At 41.2% G+C, this 18,015-nt stretch overlaps 2 long non-coding RNA genes across 3 annotated transcripts in view; both read right to left on the reverse strand.

Annotated features, from left to right (window-relative positions):
- Positions 1 to 290: 290 nt before the first annotated feature.
- LOC308550576 lies at positions 291 to 16,384 on the reverse strand. Its single transcript, XR_013997929.1, has 2 exons — positions 15,999 to 16,384; positions 291 to 3,163 (listed from the first exon to the last, which is right to left on the reverse strand). It is a non-coding gene; the product is annotated as an uncharacterized lncRNA (long non-coding RNA).
- An 8-nt stretch (positions 16,385 to 16,392) lies between these two features.
- The window catches only part of LOC308550574, a 374,445-nt gene continuing 372,822 nt past the window's right edge, over positions 16,393 to 18,015 (reverse strand). For both annotated transcript variants that reach the window (XR_013997926.1, XR_013997927.1), the window contains exons 2-3: positions 17,684 to 17,772; positions 16,393 to 17,395 (exon numbers count right to left, since the gene is read on the reverse strand). This is a non-coding gene — a long non-coding RNA (uncharacterized lncRNA). The remainder of the gene's footprint in view (positions 17,396 to 17,683; positions 17,773 to 18,015) is intronic.

An 18,015-nucleotide genomic window follows, 5' to 3' on the forward strand; every position in this document is an offset into this window, starting at 1 on the left:
TGAGAGGTAAAGCATGAATTACTTCATGTTGTTGATGACTACTTTACATTTCCATGTGCCCTAAAGAAAGACATTTAAGAAAAGATGTCTTTGCGTGTCAATTTGCTTTAAGCTCCTGAAAATGGCTCTAAGGTGTGTTTTCTGTTCTGGGGAGTTACACATTCTGCATATATTAACACATTGCATACCCCATAGAGATCTCTAAAACATACACCAGGGACCGCATGTTTTTGGGCAAACTGCACGTTATTTAAATCATCATAGCTACAGATCATAATGCACTTTAGGTGTTGTTTTTCAATAATTATAACATTTTTATTCACAGAAACAATTAAACAATTAACAATGAAAGATCTTAATACTTTTTTAACGTATGGTACTGCGTAAAACATTTTCCTCTATGAAGAGGGACCAAACAAAATTTACATAAGTATCTATATTCACTCCTTTTTCCATGGGGGGCACAAACTCTGCAGGCTCTTGTAGGAAATTTTTTCTTTCCACTCGCTGGAATACACGTAGGTTCATGCTGCTTCATATCACCTGACAACCTTTTGGGTGGATCTTTACGAGGTGCTCTCCTTGCAGCCCCTGGGGAAGGGCTGGAAAGATTTGTCTCTGGTTCTGTAGATCTTTTATTGTTTTCATCTGTTATCCAGCCTCTCGCCACCGATAGCAGAAACTGTTTACACTTCACTTTTGCTTGTGGGTTGAGGACATTGTACACTCTAAATGAATTGAAAAGTCCAGAGTTTATAAGGTACAGCACTACTTTTTTTGCCCATGTCATCGTTTGCCTTAGAATGGAACTACATGAAAGGAATTGATCCGCACTGTCAACGGCTTTCATGTGGGCATTGTAATCCTTAATGCAGGTAGGTTTTACAATATTCTCTTCCGTTTTTCTATTTTTTTCCCCCTGTTGTAGAGACAGAAGTGTTAGGGATCGCTGATAGCATCAGGACCACCCACTTCTCTTTCCATGCTAGGAGAAGAATATCGCCTTTTCTGGAAAATATTATGTCACCTTTCTTCATTCTTGATGTTTTCATTTTCAAATTTGGCGGTAAAAGTCTATTCTCTCTAATAGTCCCACAGACTGTAGTTTTGTTCTGTAGCAGCAATTCAGCAGTAGATGTAGCATTGTAATAATTATCCTGGTAAATATGGTGCCATATGCCAAGGTAGGGTCCAAAGACCGAAAGGACAGTTTCTTGCAATTTCTTTCCTTGAGCAGTGTATATCTCCATATTGCAGATATAGCCGGTGTCACTCTCACACACCATCCGAACAAGTAAACTGTATTTGGTTATTTTCGCTGGGTTGTAAGTGCAAAATTTTAAACGTCCTCTCCATGGAATCATTCCCCCATCCAAAGACAACTGTTGGTTTGGTTTGTATATTGTTTGAAATTTATGCAGGAAATAATCCAGCACAGCTTGTATCTCGAAAAGCCTCCCAGAGAGACTGTCCATTTTCGCTTTATCATTGAAATGCCAGAATGTCCATATTTGCTCAAATCTATGGCAACTCATTGTGTGTGGAAATATAGGGGTACATATCAAAGGATCTGTTGACCAATAGTCTTTCAAGCTATCTTTTCTTGTTTGACCCATCAGAATAATTAGGACAAACAATTTCTTGATGTCCTTCTGTGTAACCAGAGACCACTTTAGTGTTCTAGAGGGTGTTTGCGTTTCATTGCGGTTTGATTGTGATAGTTGGACAGCTCTTTGCACAACATCTCAAACTATTCATCACCAAAAAAGAGATTGGTCACAGAGGGTACAGAGTCACACTGAGACGGAAATGTAGTGACCCATGTATGACCTTCAAACATTTGTAAGTGTGGTGATGTGTCAATTTCAGACCAACAATTATCAGTAGCTTCGTCAGTGTCAAAATCACTTGAAAGCACCGCCACCTTGCGCTTCCTTACAGGTCTAATAATTTCACTGTCAGTAGAATCAGTAGAATCATCTCTGGATTCGTCAAAACAGTCATCCGCATCTTTGATCTCAGTAGGAATATCTGATAAATTATTGTTAAATACTTCTGGAAGTGTATCAGTTTCTTTGGTTTTCTTCCTTTATCGGAGAGAGGGCATTTCCAAAAGCGCCAGGAACTTGAAGACGAAGACTATTTTAATGACCAAAATACAATATAACTGCAATGCTTTATGGGTTAGTGCAATTATATAGTTTTTTGTCGATTGACCTGCACGGTTTCCACCAATGAGATCGCTTCATTCGATGTGGACAAGACAGTGTGTTGACATCTAAGGTCCATAAGAGATGGTGCGCGAAACACAAGAAAAGTCGTGAGTGGTCCTTAACAGATGGTGAGCGAAACATGAGAAAACTCGTGAGCAGTCCTTAACAGATGGCACAGAAAACATGAGAAAGCTCGTGAGTGGTATGCAATGTGTTAAAACTGGAACTGCTAGAAACTGTGAGAAGCATGGAGAAAGAGGCATCTTGCTTGGAGACGTGTATAACACATCCCTGAGGAGAGGAGCATTCAAAAATGGACTTCCCTTGTCCATTTCCTCAAAGATAGGATGACCCTGGAAAGAAGCCCTGTAATTTAAAAGAAATAACAGGAAACCAATATCTAGGTAGTAAAATGAGCACACCAGTATGGGAGAAGTGCATGTGTAGCATTTCAAGCAGCAGCTCTTTGTGGACACTGGAAAAAACAGTGTGAAAAACACTCGTACAAAGTGGGATTTCGCCAAAGTAGAAAGACCTTCCAAAACACCACTAGAGAACTTAGCCAAATAACGAATGTTGCAACAAGCTCCTGGAGGAAAGGGGCCTCTATGACACAACTCTCGAGAAGATAGCAACAGTCTACACAGTATAAAATGGAATTTATATTCCAGGATGAAAACTCACTCCAGAAGGATGAAATGCATGTATTTCTCTCGGAAAGAACACTGTCACTACATTGGTGCTTGCTATTTCAAAGTCTTTTGAATAAAGTGTATTTTCACTGGTGGAATAAGTTTTGCGTTGCATTGTTTAATCTCTCGCAAGTGTGATGTGCAGCCTTCTATGTTGTTTCCTTAGAGAATGTGGAATGTCGCGAATTTGTATCCCAAATGACTTGTAATCCAGGAAAACGCACACTGCATATCTCTTGCTCAAACATGCTTTTACACCTAATGCATTCAGAACATGCAAGAAAGCAGAAAAGGGCATTTTGCAGTGAAATTCAGATGAGCATGTACAAAAGATCATTTGTATAGGTTTCAGAGAGGTAAAGCATAAATTACTTCATGTTGTTGATGAAACCCGTACATTTCCATTTGCCCTAAAGAAGGACTTTGAAGAAAAAGATGTCTTTGCATGTCAATTTGCTTTAAACTTCCTAAAAGAGCTCTAAGGTGTGTATTCATTGCTGGAGAGTTACATACTCTACATATGTTAAACAGCATTTGTAGACCACCAACATGCTTAACGCATAGAAATCTCTAAAACATATGCAGGGACCACACGTTTTTGGGGAAACTGCACGTTATTTATTTTTTATTTTTATATTTGTAAATTTTATTATTGTTTAAAATATTACAGATGTCCCTTTTTCTCCAGAATGACCCATTCCACCCTGTTCCTTCCCCCTCCCCAGTCCCTCTCCCCACCATTGTCCTTGTCCTTGGGTTGTGTATATATGCACATACATTCTTTGGTTACTCTCTCCCCCTCCACCCACCTGCCTTCCTCCATCCCTCTGACATTCATCAGTCTCATCTATGCTTCCATGTCATTGAATCTGTTCTATTCATCAGTTTATCAACTGCTTTAGATTCCACGTATAAGCGAGATCATGTATTTGTCTTTCGCTGTCTGGCTTATTTCACGTAGCATAATATTCTCCAGGTCCATCTGTACTGTCCCAAAGGGTACGAGATTCTTCTTCTTTACAGCTGGGTAGTATTCCATGGTACAAATGTCCCACAGCTTTTTTATCCACTCATCTACTGATGGACACTTGGGCTGTTTTCAGATCTTAGCTACTGTAAACTGTGCTGCTATGAACCTCGGGGTGCATATATTCTTTCTGATTAGTGTTTCAGGATTCTTAGGATATATTCCTAGAAGTGGGATCACTGGGTCAAATGGCAGCTCCATTTTTATTTTTTGAGGAATCTCCATACTGTTTTCCATAGTGGTTGCACCAGTCTGCATTCCCACCAGCAGTGTACTAGGGTTCCCCTTTCTCCACACCCTCGCCAGCACCTGTTGTTTGTTGATTTGTTGATGGGAGCCATTCTGATAGGTGTGAAGTGATACCTCATTGTGGTTTTAATTTACATCTCTCTGATGAGTAGCCATGTTGAGCATTTTCTCATGTTTCTCTTGGCCATCCATATGTCCTCTTTGGAGAAGTGTCTATTTAAGTCCTTTGCCCATTTCTTAATTGGGTTGTTTGTCTTTCTTTTGCTGAGTGCTATGAGTTCTTTGTACATTTTGGAAATTAGCCCCTTATCAGATTCAACCTTGGCAAATATGTTTTCCCAGACCGTGGGTTTCCTTTGTATTTTGAGGCTGTTTTCTTTTGCTGTGCAGAAGCTTTTTAGTTTGAAGTAGTCCCATATGTTTATTTTTTCCTTTGTTTCTCTTGCCCTAGGAGATGTATCAGTGAAAAGTCCAATACATGGGATGTCTGTGACTTTACTGCCTATGTTTTCTTCCAGGATTTTTATGGTTTCTAAGTCTTTTATCCATTTTGAGTTTATTTTTGTGTATGGTGAAAGTTGGTCGTCTAGTTTCATTCTTTTGCATGTATCTGTCCAATTTTCCCAGCACCACTTATTGAAGAGACTGTCCTTACTCCATTGGATACTCTTGCCTCCTTTGTCAAATATTAACTGACCATAATGGCGTGGGTCTATTTCTGGGGTCTCTGTACTGTTCCATTGATTTATATGCCTGTTGTTGTACCAATACCAGGCCGTTTTGGTTACAGTGGCTTTGTAATATAGTTTGAAGTCTGGTAATGTGATCCCTCCCACTCTGTTCTTTTTTTCTCAAGATGGCTGAAGCTATTCAGGGTCTTTTTGGGTTCCATATAAATTTTCAAAATGTTTGTGAAATATGCTGTTGGTATTTTCATAGGAATTGCATTAAGTTTATAAATTGCTTTGGGTAGTATAGACATTTTCATGACATTAATTCTTCCAAATCATGAGCATGGTATCTTCTTCCACTTGTTTAAATCTTCCTCTATTTCTTTTTTCAGTGTCACGTAGTTTTCTGAGTACAGGTCTTTTACATCCTTGGTTAAGTTTATTCCTAGGTATCTTATTTTTTTAGTTGCAATGGTAAATGGTATTGCTTTTTTAGTTTCTCTCTCTGAAAGTTCATTGTTGGTGTATAAGAATGCCATTGATTTCCGGATGTTGATTTTGTATCCAGCTACCTTGCCAAATTCATTTATCAAATCTAGTAGTACTTTGAAGGAGTCTTTAGGGTTTTCTATGTACAGTATCATGTCATCTGCAAATAATGACAGTTTTACTTCCTCTTTTCCAATTTGGATACCTTTTATGTTTTCTTCCTGTCTGATGGTTATGGCGAGGACTTCCAGTACTATGTTGAATAAGAGTGGTGAAAGTGGACATCCCTGTCTTGTTCCAGTTTTTCATGGAAATGGTTTTAGTTTTTGCCCATTGAGTATGATGTTGGCTGTAGGTGTGTCGTATATGGCCTTTATTATGTTGAGGTATGATCCCTCTATTCCCACTTTGCTGAGAGTTTTTATCAGAAATGGGTGCTGGATTTTGTCAAATGCTTTTTCTGCGTCTATTGATATGATCATATGATTTTTGTCCTTCATTTTGTTTACATGATGTATCACATTTATTGATTTGTGGATGTTGTACCAGCCTTGCATCCCTGGAATAAATCCCACTTGGTCATGATGTATGATCTTTTTAATGTATTGCTGGATCCGGTTTGCTAGTATTTTAGTGAGGATTTTACCATCTATGTTCATCAGGGATATTGGCCTGTAATTTTCTTTCTTTGTAGTATCTTTATCTGGTTTTGGGATTAGGGTGATGCTGGCTTCATAGAAAGATTTTGGGAGTTTTCCCTCCTCTTGAACACATTGTATGCGGGAAACGTATTTATACATTTTACGTTGACTGGTAGTAGAGCGCGTGATAAAAACTACCCGCAAACAATGTGTGAATTTTCTGGAATAGTTTGAATAGAATAGGTATTAATTCTTCTTTGAATGTTTGGTAAAACTCGCCTGTCAATCCATCTGGTCCAGGACTTTTGTTTGCTGGGAGGTTTTTGATTACTGCTTCAATTTCACTAGTTGTTATCGACCTATTCAGGTTTTCTGCCTCTTCTTGATTCAGCTTTGGAAGGTTGTATACTTCTAGGAATTTGTCCATTTTCCCTATGTTGTCTAATTTGTTGGCACATAGTTGCTCATAATATTTTCTTACAATCCTTTGTATTTCTGTTGGATCAGTTGTTATATCACCTCTTTCATTTCTGATTTTATTTATTTGGGTCCTCTCTCTTTGTTTCTTAGTGAGTCTGGCTCAAGGTGCATTAATCTTATTTACCTTTTCAAAGAACCAGCTCTTGGTTTCATTGATTTTTTGTATTGTTTTTTTAGTCTCTATGTCATTAATCTCTGCCCTGATTTTTATTATTTCCTTCCTTTTACTTCCTTGGGGCTTTTCTTGCTGTTCTCGTTCTAGTTCTTTTAGTTGTTGTGTTAGATGGTTCATTAGATCTTTTTCTTGTTTCTTGAGATAGGCCTGTGATGATATGAATTTTCCTCTCAAGACTGCTTTCGCCGTGTCCCATAGGTTTTGGGTTGTTGTCTGTTCATTTTTGTTACTTTCCATGAAGTGTTTGATTTCTTCCTTGATCACCTTGGTAACCCATTCATTGTTTAATAACATGCTATTTGGCCTCCATGTGTTTGAATATTTTTGAGTTTTTTTATAGTGGTTGATTTCTAGTTTCATGGCATTGTGATCCGAGAAGATGCTTGATATGATTTCAATCTTCTTATATTTGTAGAGACTTGCCTTGTGCCTTAACATGTGGTCTATATTTGAGAATGTTCCATGTGCACTTGAGAAGAATGTGTATTCTGCTGCTTTGGGGTGAAATGTTCTATAAATATCAATTAAATCCATTAGGTCTAGTGATTCATTTAAGGTCTGCGTTTCCCTGTTGATTTTTTGTCTTGATGATCTGTCCAATGCTGACAGTGGGGTGTTAAAATCCCCCACTATGATTGTGTTGCTGTCAATCTCCCCTTTGAAGTCCCCCAAGAATTTTTTTTTAAAAAAATATATCTTTATTGATTTCAGAGAGAGGAAAGGAGAGGGAGAGAGAGAGAGAAACATCAATGATGAGAGAGTCATTGATCGAGCCCACAACCCAGGCATGTGCCCTGAGTGGGAATCGAACCCTGATCGCCTGGATCCTAGGTCGACACTCAACCGCTGAGCCACACCCGGCCTGGCAAGAAATTTTTTATATATTTAGGTGCTCCTGTATTGGGTGCATAAATGTTCATAAGGGTTATTTCCTCCTTTAGTAATATGTAGTGACCATCTTTGTCTCTTGTTATGGTCTTTATTTTGAAGTCTGTTTTGTCAGAAATAAGAATTGCTACTCCAGCTTTCTTTTCCTTTCCATTTGCATGGAATATTTTACTCCATCCCTTCACTTTTAGCCTGTGTGAGTCTTTTGCTTTCAGGTGGGTCTCTTGTAGACAGCAGATATTTGGGTCCTGTTTTCTTATCCATTCAGTTATCCTTTGTCTTTGATTGGCCCATTTATTCCATTTACATTTAAGGTTACAATTGATATCAACTTATTTAATTCCATTTTCTCTGTTTATGTTGATGTACCTTTCACTATTCCTTCTTTTTCTTAAAGCAGTTCTTTTAGCATTTCTTGCAATGTTGGTTTGGTGGTACTGAACTCCTTTAGCCCTTTTTTGTCTGGGAAGCTTTTAATTTCACCTTCAATTTTAAATGATAGCCTTGCTGGATAAAGCAATCATGGTTGCATGTTCTTGCTTTTCATTACTTGCAGAACTTCATGCCACTCCCTTCTGGCCTTGAGGAGTCTCTGTTGAGAAATCAGCTGTCAGTCTTATGGGGGTTCCCTTGTAGGTCACTGCTTGTCTCTCTCTTGTAGCCCTTAATATTTTCTCTTTGTCCTTGACATTTGCCATTTTAATTATGATGTGTCTTGGAGTGGGTCTCTTTGGGTCCCTCTTGTTTGGAACCCTCTGTGCTTCCTGAACTTGTGTGGCTTTCTCCTTTGCCAGCCTAGGGAAGTTTTATATAATTATTTCTTCCACCAAGTTCTCTATCCCTTGCTCTCTTTCCTCCCCCTCTGGCACTCCTCGTGCTTTTTAAGTGTTTTTTCTTTCTGCTGCTCTGATTGTGTGATTTTTCTCTACCTTGTCTTCTAAGTTATTTATTCTATCCTCTGCTTCATTGAGCCTGCTTTTAATTCCTTCCAGTGCATTCTTGATATCAGATACAGCGTTCTTTATCTCTGTCTGAGTTTTATTTATGATATGTATCTTTTTTTCATGTTTTCACTAAGGTTCTTGATCTTATCATCTAGAGTTTTCTTAAGTTCCTTGAACATCTTCATCACCCATACTCTGAACTACATTTCTGATAACTTGCTTAACTCCATCTCATCAATGTATTTTTCTGGCGATGTTTCCTTTTCTTTAATTTGGGGGTTGTTTCTTTGTCTCCCCATTTTGGTAGGTCTTAGTGTTTGTATCTATATATTAGATATATTTGCTGTCTCCCAGTCTTGTGGGACGGGAATTTGTCTTGTGGGTCCAGTGGAGCCCAGAGGTGTGTTTTCCTTACACCTCTGAGCTCTTTGCTCTAGGCATGTCCCTCTTGTGGGTGCTCCTTTTGTGGTTTCTTGCATGTTATTTAAATCTTCATAACTACAGATCATAATGCACTTTAGGTGTTGTTTTTCAATAATTATAACATTTTTATTTACAAAAACAATGAAACAATTAAACAATTAAAGTTCCTAGTACGTTTTTAAAGTATGGTACTGCGTAAAACATTTTCCTCTATGAAGAGGGACCAAACAAAATTTACATAAGTATCTAGTTTCACTCCTTTTTCCATGGGTGGCACAAACTCTGCAGGCTCTCGTAGGAAATTTTTTCTTTCCACTCGCTGGAATACACGTAGGTTCATGCTGCTTCATATTACCTGACAACCTTTTGGGTGGATCTTTACGAGGTGCTCTCCTTGCAGCCCCTGGGGAAGTGCTGGAAAGATTTGTCTCTGGTTCCGTAGATCCTTCATTGTTGTCATCCGGTATCCAGCCTCTCGCCACCGACAGCAGAAACTGTTTATACTTCATTTTTGCTTGTGGGTTGAGGACGTTGTACACTCTAAATGAATTGAAAAGTCCAGAGTTTATAAGGTACAGCACTACTTTTTTTTGCCTATTTCATCGTTTGCCTTAGAATGGAACGACATGAAAGGAATTGATGCACACGGTCAATGGCTTTCATGTGGGCATTGTATTCCTTGATGCAGGTAGGTTTTACAATATTCTCTTCTGTTTTTCTATTTTTTTTTTTTTCCTGTTTTTGAGACAGAAGTGTCATGGATTGCTGATATCATCTGGACAACCCGCTTCTCTTTCCATGCTAGGAGAAGAATACCTCCTTTTCTGGAAAATATTATGTCACCTTTCTTCATTCTTGATGTTTTCATTTTCAAATTTGGTGGTAAAAGTCTACTCTCTCTAATAGTCCCACAGGCTCCAGTTTTGTTCTGTAGCAGCAATTCAGCAGTAGATGTAGCATTGTAATAATTATCCTGGTAAATATGGTGCCATATGCCAAGGTAGGGTCCAAAGGACAGTTTCTTGCAATTTCTTTCCTTGAGCAATGTATATCTCCATATTGCAGACATAGCTGGTGTCACTCTCTCACACCATCTGAACAAGTAAACCATATTTTGTTATTTTTGCTGGGTTGTATATGTGAAATTTTAAACGTCCTCTCCATGGAATCATTCCCCCGTCCAAAGACAACTGTTGTTTTGGTTTGTATATTGTTCAAAATTTACGCAGGAAATAATCCAGCACTGCTTGGATCTTGAAAAGCCTCCCCAAGAGATTGTCCACTTTGGCATTATCATTGAAATGCCAGCATGTCCATATTTGGTCAAATCTATGGCAACTCATTGTCTTGGGAAATATAGATAGGGGTACATGTCAAAGAATCTGTGGTCCAATAGTCTTTCAAGCTATCTTTTCTTGTTTGACCCATCAGAATAATTAGGAGAAAGAATTAAGTTCTTGATGTCCTTCTGTGTAACCGGAGACCACTTTAGTGTTCTAGAGGGTGTTTGCGTTTCATTGCGGTTTGATCGTGATAATTGGACAGCTCTTTGCACAACATCTCAAACAATTCATCACCAAAAAAGAGATTGGTCACAGAGGGTACAGAGTCACATTGAGATGGAAATGTAGTGACCCATGTATGACCTTCAAACATTTCTAAGTGTGGTGATGTGTCAATTTCAGACCAACAATTATTAGTAGCTTCATCAGTGTCGGAATCACTTGAAAGCACCGCCACTTTGCACTTTTTTACAGGTCTAATAATTTCACTGTCAGTAGAATCAGTACAATCATCTCCAGACTCATCAAAACAGTCATCCACGTCTTTAGTCTCAGTAGGAATATCTGATAAATTATTGTTAAATACTTTTGGAAGTGTATCAGTTTCCTTGGTTTCCTTCCTTTTTCTGAGAGAGGGCATTTCCAAAAGCGCCAGGAACTTGAAGACGAAGACTATTTTAATGACCAAAATACAATGTAACTGCAATACTTTATGGGTTCGTGCAATTATATAGTTTTTTGTCGATTGACCTGCACGGTTTCCACCAATGAGATCGCTTCATTCGATGTGGACAAGACAGTGTGTTGACATCTAAGGTCCATAAGAGACGGAGTGTGAAAAAAGAGAAAACTCATGAGTGGTCCTTAACAGATGGCACTCGAAACACCAGAAAACTCGTGAGCGGTACACATTGTGTTAAAACTGAAACTGCTACTGCTGTGTGAAGCACGGAGTGAAATGTATCTGTAATAGTAGATCCACCAGTTCAAACAACCAAGAGAGGGTTTGGTCCCTGCCCAGCTGTGGTATGGACAGCACCTCAGGGGCAAGGAAAACTGCCATCAATTTAATAGTGCTCAATTTGGAATAGGTTTTGGGTTGCATTGTTTAATCTCTCGCAAGCATGATATGCAGCCTTCAATGTTGTTTGCCTGTGGCGAAGCTGCAGGCGGCTGGCCAGGGACACGGAGACAGCACCTGGCTCTGCCAAGGGGAGTGGTGGGGTCTGCGCAGGGCACCCAGGGCTCCAACCAATGTGTGTCAGGTGAGGCACTAATAGCCAGGGAGGAGCAGTGTGCCTGGAATATGTACTTTATTTTGTCATATCTTATATTACCATATATCAATATATTACCATATATCGAAATTAAACATATTGCATATATTTTAATATTTTTAAATATTTTATTTTTCAAAATATTTTTTTGAGTGTGATATATTATATAACATGTATCTACATGCAATGGTACTAAACAAGTTTTACACACATATTGTGTTTCACTCCACTTTCCCTAGAAGACCATACTTTACATGCCGTAGTGGGAATTTTTTACTGCTGGTTACTATCTTTTGTAAAACACGATCTTTTAATTGTCCTGATAATCTGAATGGCGAATCTTTATTTGGAGCCCTGCTACACATAATGGAGGAGGTGCTAGGCCATGTGCTGCATGAGGTTGAATTTTCAGTAATCCATTTTCTAGTGATTTCAAATAAAATTTTTATACCTCATTTTTTCCCCCTGCCTCTTCTGCAGAATCACTCTCCCTGTCGGACACTCACATTTCTCTTTTGCCTGGTGATGGTCTAATGTCAGACTCATCACTCTCTTGTGACAAAGTCCTATCTTCCAGCTGATGACCAAAGTCACCTGGCCCATCAGACAGTGTCTGCATGTAATTCACTTAAACCTTCTCTGCAGCAATGCACCTTTTAAAAAACTTTTGCCATGATAAAAGGTGGATGGAAAGAGTTAGATGTATTGCTTGTCATGTCTCTGGAAACGCTGACTGGCAAGTTGAGGAAAAGGCAGGCACAAAGGACAGGAAAGCCAGGGGTGGCCGAAATAAGTGGGTGGCCCAGCAGTGAAGTGCAGTCACGAGTTAACTTGTTACCGGTGGGCAAGGTGTTTAACAGACTAAAAGGCGTTCAGGGCCCAGCCGGGGGTGGCTCAGCGGCTGAGCATCAACCTAGCATCCAGGCCATCAGGGTTTGATTCCCAGTCAGGGCACATGCCCGGATTGCAGGCTGCAGCCTATCCATGAGTCTCTCATCATTGATGTTTCTATCTCTCTCTCTCCCTCTCTCTTCCTCTCTCTGAAATCAATAAAGAAATATTTAAAAAAAAAAAAAAAAGCTTTCAGGCATCTTGCAAGTTCAGTTGTGGGGTCTGCTGGCTTTTGCTGGCAGGGCTTTTTGGTAATCATAGTCTTGATCTGACAGGCTTTTTTCTTTCTTCCTCTGATTTTGTCCTAGCCATGTGCTTTTATTTTAAGGGTGCACTACCTTTTCTTACTTCTCTGGGTACTCGTTATAACTTACCTTGCTTTTGTTTTCTCCTGTTGCCTTGCTGGCTCTGCCGGCTCTGAGTTTCCTCTTGGGCAATGGTTTGGCTTTTCTCCTTCATATTGGGGACTCTCTTGAAATGCTCATGGTCCTTAGCTGTCCTCTCCTATTCAGCAGTGAGGCACTGAATGCTGCCCGGAGCCCTAGGTGTGCGGTGGGGCATCTCGGATGGTGGGCTCTGCACCAGGTGGCAGGGCAGTGATCTGAAGTGCTCACTGGGGGCTGCTAAGTGACAGGAGTCAGAGACTTTTTCTCAGCAAGAGACCACTCAGTTTCTCTGGAGAAAGATGCTTGGGAGGGTGCACATGAGGATGCATTCTGGCCCGCTGGTCCTTAAGGGGCAGGGCGACAGCAAACAGGTGGACATGAGATGTTCATTGATTCCACCAACTGCTTCACCTTGCATCCCTCTGCTCCCCCCTCCCAGAGACCCAGCTGTCCCCAGTTCTGTTTCCTAGAAAAGAGCCCCTATCCTTTGCAGGGAGGAGGATTTCCCATGGTGGGAAGCCCAAGTCCCCTGTGTCTTGTCCCTTGTCCCCTCCATGGCACCCACAGCTGATGACGAGCACTACGAAGGGCCTGCTGCCTCACTTCCACAGTACATTCCTCTGAAAGGACTGGCATGTAACTTACTCTGTCTCCGTTCATCCATTATCCTTCCAAATTCCAAAACTAAGCTCAACTCCTTCACCTACTTTTGTCACCTCTCCTATTCCTTTTGCTCTTTTGAGATAATTGAAATTTTTGTTTGCCTAATTTTAGCAGGGTTTGGTAGACAGATGATATAGACATCTGCGGTCCATTTGTCCACTGAACAAGAAGTCAATTTTCAATTTTCTGTATGTCCTCTGACACTTCCAGTACATGGATGTACATAAAACTAACCACCCAGAGCAAACCTGCCAATGAATGCAAATATAAAAAAATAAACGTATTTCTGTAGGTACACACGTGTTTTTGTGTGTCTGACTGTATGTGTGTATATATATGTGCAGGTGCTTGGTCTCCCCAGGCCACACATATTTATGGGAAAATCACAATGACTGTAGACTTTTGTCTGTTCAGGTAACTCAAGTTCATTTTCAAAGTCACTCTTAGCTGTTTCCACGATTTCAGGGTTACAGTTGATATGCCCCCAGAAACTGGACTGTCTCCTGCAGCCACTGCAAGGCCAAGCCGTGCAAGGTGTTCCCCTTTCTGCATGCTGCCCTTGAAGGTACCAGACTCACCACAGCCCCTGTGCAGGTTCCAACTGGGAGTGGCTGAGAAAGTGACCACCCGGGGTTTGCAGAGGGCCAGTCCTAGGGTACCAGACAATTCTGAATCAGCATAGGAAGAAATGCCTCTTTCCATCTTCGTGCCATACTTGATATATTACAGGCCCCAAAGCACCTCTGCTTGTGCCTAGTGCCAGTGTCTTAAATAAACTATGAGAAATAGCTCCATTAGTCTCTCTCACTGCTTGCTCAGAATTTCCAAAACTCTCTCCAGAAAACATCTGGCTCCCCTTTGTGGCTCATTTTTTTCTAATCATAGTTGCTGAAATTCAGTCCACTCTCTTCAATCCACTTCTCTCCTGAGACTTCCCCTTCAGCACACGTCTCCCTCTTCCCAGTTGTAGACAAAGTCCTTTGCAGGTCAGTGGATGCCCGGAGATGGTGATCTAGGGGTGCGCTATTCATAGTGGGAGAGCTCAGCCTCCTGTCAGCCAGCCAGGAGCCTTGAAGTGTGTGTGAGAGCACACGTGTGTGTGTCTGTGTACGTGTGTCTGTGCACACGCGGGGCCCCACATGCATGTGCATAGCACATATGTCTCTTTTCAAGTCACTATGCACTTGGAATTGAGGCATTAAAGAGACAAAGACTTACCTTTGTTCTTATGAGCAATGCCTTAGAGTTGGACAGTGTGATACATATCCCAGGTAACCCTTTCCGCCTAATAAAAACTTTCCTATAAGGGCAAAGAAAATGCTGCTGGAACTGAAGCAAGTGCATTTCCATTGTCAGAGATAAAGGACTGAGGCGCCATATCTGTTGGAATTGCCCTATGATGTCATGGTTCAGCTGGGGGCACATGGTCTGGCTTCTCTTTAGTGGTGACATAGTGAGAACTGCAAAAAAACTAGCTATTCTAAGTTTTACTAAGGCTTAGATTGAATTGAAGGAGAAATAGGAAAGCTGAGGGTAAGTAGGTGTAATTTCCAGTGGACTGATAGACTCTGGGAAGCAGACATTGATTCCAGTGCCTGGAACATGAATGTGTGGATCGATCCTGTCCACTTTGTCCAAGGCGCCAGGTCTCATTTTCTACTCAATTGAAGACCACAGTTCAGGCTGGCAGTCTGATTAACTGAGCCCATGAGAGGGGAATGGCGGAGCTTTAAGCTCCCACAGTGCGCTCTGATTTTGGAAAATCTCAACATTCTTTAGGATCCAGAAGGAAAAAAAAAAAAAGGTTTATTGATTTGATTCTTTCTACAGTGATGTATTATAACATTACCAGCAACAGAAATGGACTTCATTTTAATGACACTCCCTGGGAAGCCTGTTGTACCTGAAATAGCTTCACCTCTTCTGGTTTCTCCCACAGCTGTGACGGGTTTTCCAGGGAAGGAAATGAGAACAGGTGCTCACACCATCTCAGGTGGGCCTTTCATGATATATCATGTAAGCTGGGGAGATAAACCATCCCTGGAAGCAGCTTCTTAGCAGGAAACTAGTCTTTGCTAGGCATTTAAATAACTGTGCTTTTTACGCTGGAGGACAGGGAGCCTGTGAAATGCATAAGCGATCTTGTGTGCATTTCTTTGCTCTGTTTTTTCTCATGACAAGAGCATCGCTTACAGACCAGTGGTGATTTCATGTCAGAAATCAGCTCATGAACCTGTGTCTTTATTTCACTGTGAGAGGTGACTTTGCAGATAGAATAAATGGATCAGGTTCAGGTGCCAGTGAAAGAATTTGAGAAGCCCTCTGCTCTAAGGACAACTCCTTTCTAGCCAATACAGGGCCCTCTGTGCACTCTTGTGGAGACAGGGCCCCTGCGCACACCCAGTGGCATGTTCTTGGCCACTGCCTGTTGCCAGGGTCTCAGCCTCCAGTGTGGTGGCTCACTCCCCCACCTTGTGAGCAGATCACCGTGGATGGCCACGGGCTTCTCAAGGACAGAGCCTGTGGCTTTTCCCAGCCAGTTATGAACACGAATCAGAATAGAAAATGAAAGTTTTAGGATACAACCAAAAAGACTGAGTTCATACCTGGGCAACATGTCTTCCGGACGGGACATGTCAGGCTGAACGACAATGTGATGTGCTGGTCCTGGCCAGAGGCTGGGGCAACCTCTTGCTGTACCTCTAACCCCAGGAGGAGGGGAGCAGAGAGAGGTTTATTGTCCCAGGTCTAAGTTTCTCACTCTTGCTGAACTCAACAAAAACAATGAAATGTTTAAGTGGAGGACCTCTGCAGCCTTTCAAAATATGATGCCCAAGAAGGTGCTCAAATTACAATGGATTAAGAATACAAATAATGGCAAAGATGGTAAGCGCTCTCATGGGAGAGAGTGGGAGGCGGGAAAGGAACGTGCATCCAGAATCGATACCACTGAACTAGGCCACTTCACACAGCAGCAGCCAGGGGCATGGTCAAGCTGTCCTTGTAAGGGACCTCACCGTTTGTGACAATCCTGCCTTCTATGACCCGCATGGACCTTGAGGGCATTATGCTCAGTGAGGTAAGTCAGACAGAGGAAGACAAATACTGTATGATCTCACTTATGTGTAGAATCTAAAAACAAAACAAAACTCATAGATACAGAGAACAGATTGGTGGCTGTCAGAGGCAAGGGGTAGCTGGTGGTAGAAATGTGTGAAGGGGACCGAAAGGTACAACCTTCCAGTTATAAAAAAAATGGGTTCTGAGCCCTGGCCAGTGTGGCTCCATGGTTACTGCATCGGCCCCCACACCAAAGGGTCTTGGGTTTGATTCCCAGTCAAGGGCATGTACCTGGGTTGCAGGTTTGATCTCTGGCCCCACTTGGGGCAAGTGTGACAGGAAACCAATGGATGTGTCTCTTTCACATCTCACATAGATGTCTCTCTCTTCCCCTTCTTCCCCCCCCCCTCCACTCTCTCTAAAAATCAATGGAAAAAATATCCTTGGGTTACCATTAACAACAACAAAAAGTTGAATAATGCGAGACTATTGTGAACATATTAAGTAATAAGGAACCTCTAAACATGCTGAATGTGGTCACTGGTCTTCCACGAATGGCCTTCCATGTCAAGACAGAGGGACCGTCTTCCTCTTGTAACAGCTGCCGTGAATTCCATGGGGGACCCCTGGTTGAAAGGCACAGTGGAACATCCAGTCCCAGCTCTGGCTTCCTTTGCTTTATCATTGATCCTGCTGTCACCACATAGGAATGCAACAGGGTTAGAGGCCATGTGGACCCCCCCATGCAATGGACTAATATCCCAGGTCTTCTTGAGCTTGAGTGGCCACACCCATTCTGGCCAATGACCTGTTCCTGGGTGTGACTGACAGGACACATATTGCAGGGAGCACGTCTATAATGTCTGGCCTTCCCTTTGTTCCTTTGTGTTCTTAGTAACTAGGTTAATTACAATGGCATCATTAGGATTGAGGTCTGAGGAATCTAAATACAAAGGGGAGACAAAAGGTTTTATCTTAATCCATTTTCAGTAACTGCATCATTAAAAATTCAGCTTTCAGATATTCAGGCACACATCAGTATAGCTTGGGCGAGCACAATGGTAGGCAATTTTAGATGTTAATTATAATTATGTTTCCTTTTCACTGAAACCTTCACAACCAAGTTCTGTGAGATCACATGTAATTTTCACTCAACTGTTCCAGTCATTTTTTTCCACATTGAAAACCTAGCGTCTTCCAGCTTGCATTTGAGCTCCAGTGAAATAATTACCTCCAACTGATGAGGCTAATGGACATCTCAGGATCTGTTCTTTTAATTCTAAGATGATTTCAGTTGCAAATACTGATATCTGTAGGAAACTATAGCAAAGGGATATCATTTATAAATGAACATTTATAAATGAACAGAGTCTCTCAATGTAATTGTCTACTTTTGGTACTTCCATCCATACCCGAACCATTAAATGCATCTTGTTCCTGGAGGCACATGATGGTTGGAAAAAACTGTGTCACATTTCATCAGCTTGGGTGTTGGAGGAAAAGGAAGGCTCCACGGAAAGTGCTGCTGTGGACGTGGCTGTACCCAGTACAGGTGCCCCAACC

Source organism: Miniopterus schreibersii, assembly GCF_964146895.1.
Source record: "Miniopterus schreibersii genome assembly, chromosome: 22".
In the NCBI taxonomy this organism is placed as follows: domain Eukaryota; kingdom Metazoa; phylum Chordata; class Mammalia; order Chiroptera; family Miniopteridae; genus Miniopterus; species Miniopterus schreibersii.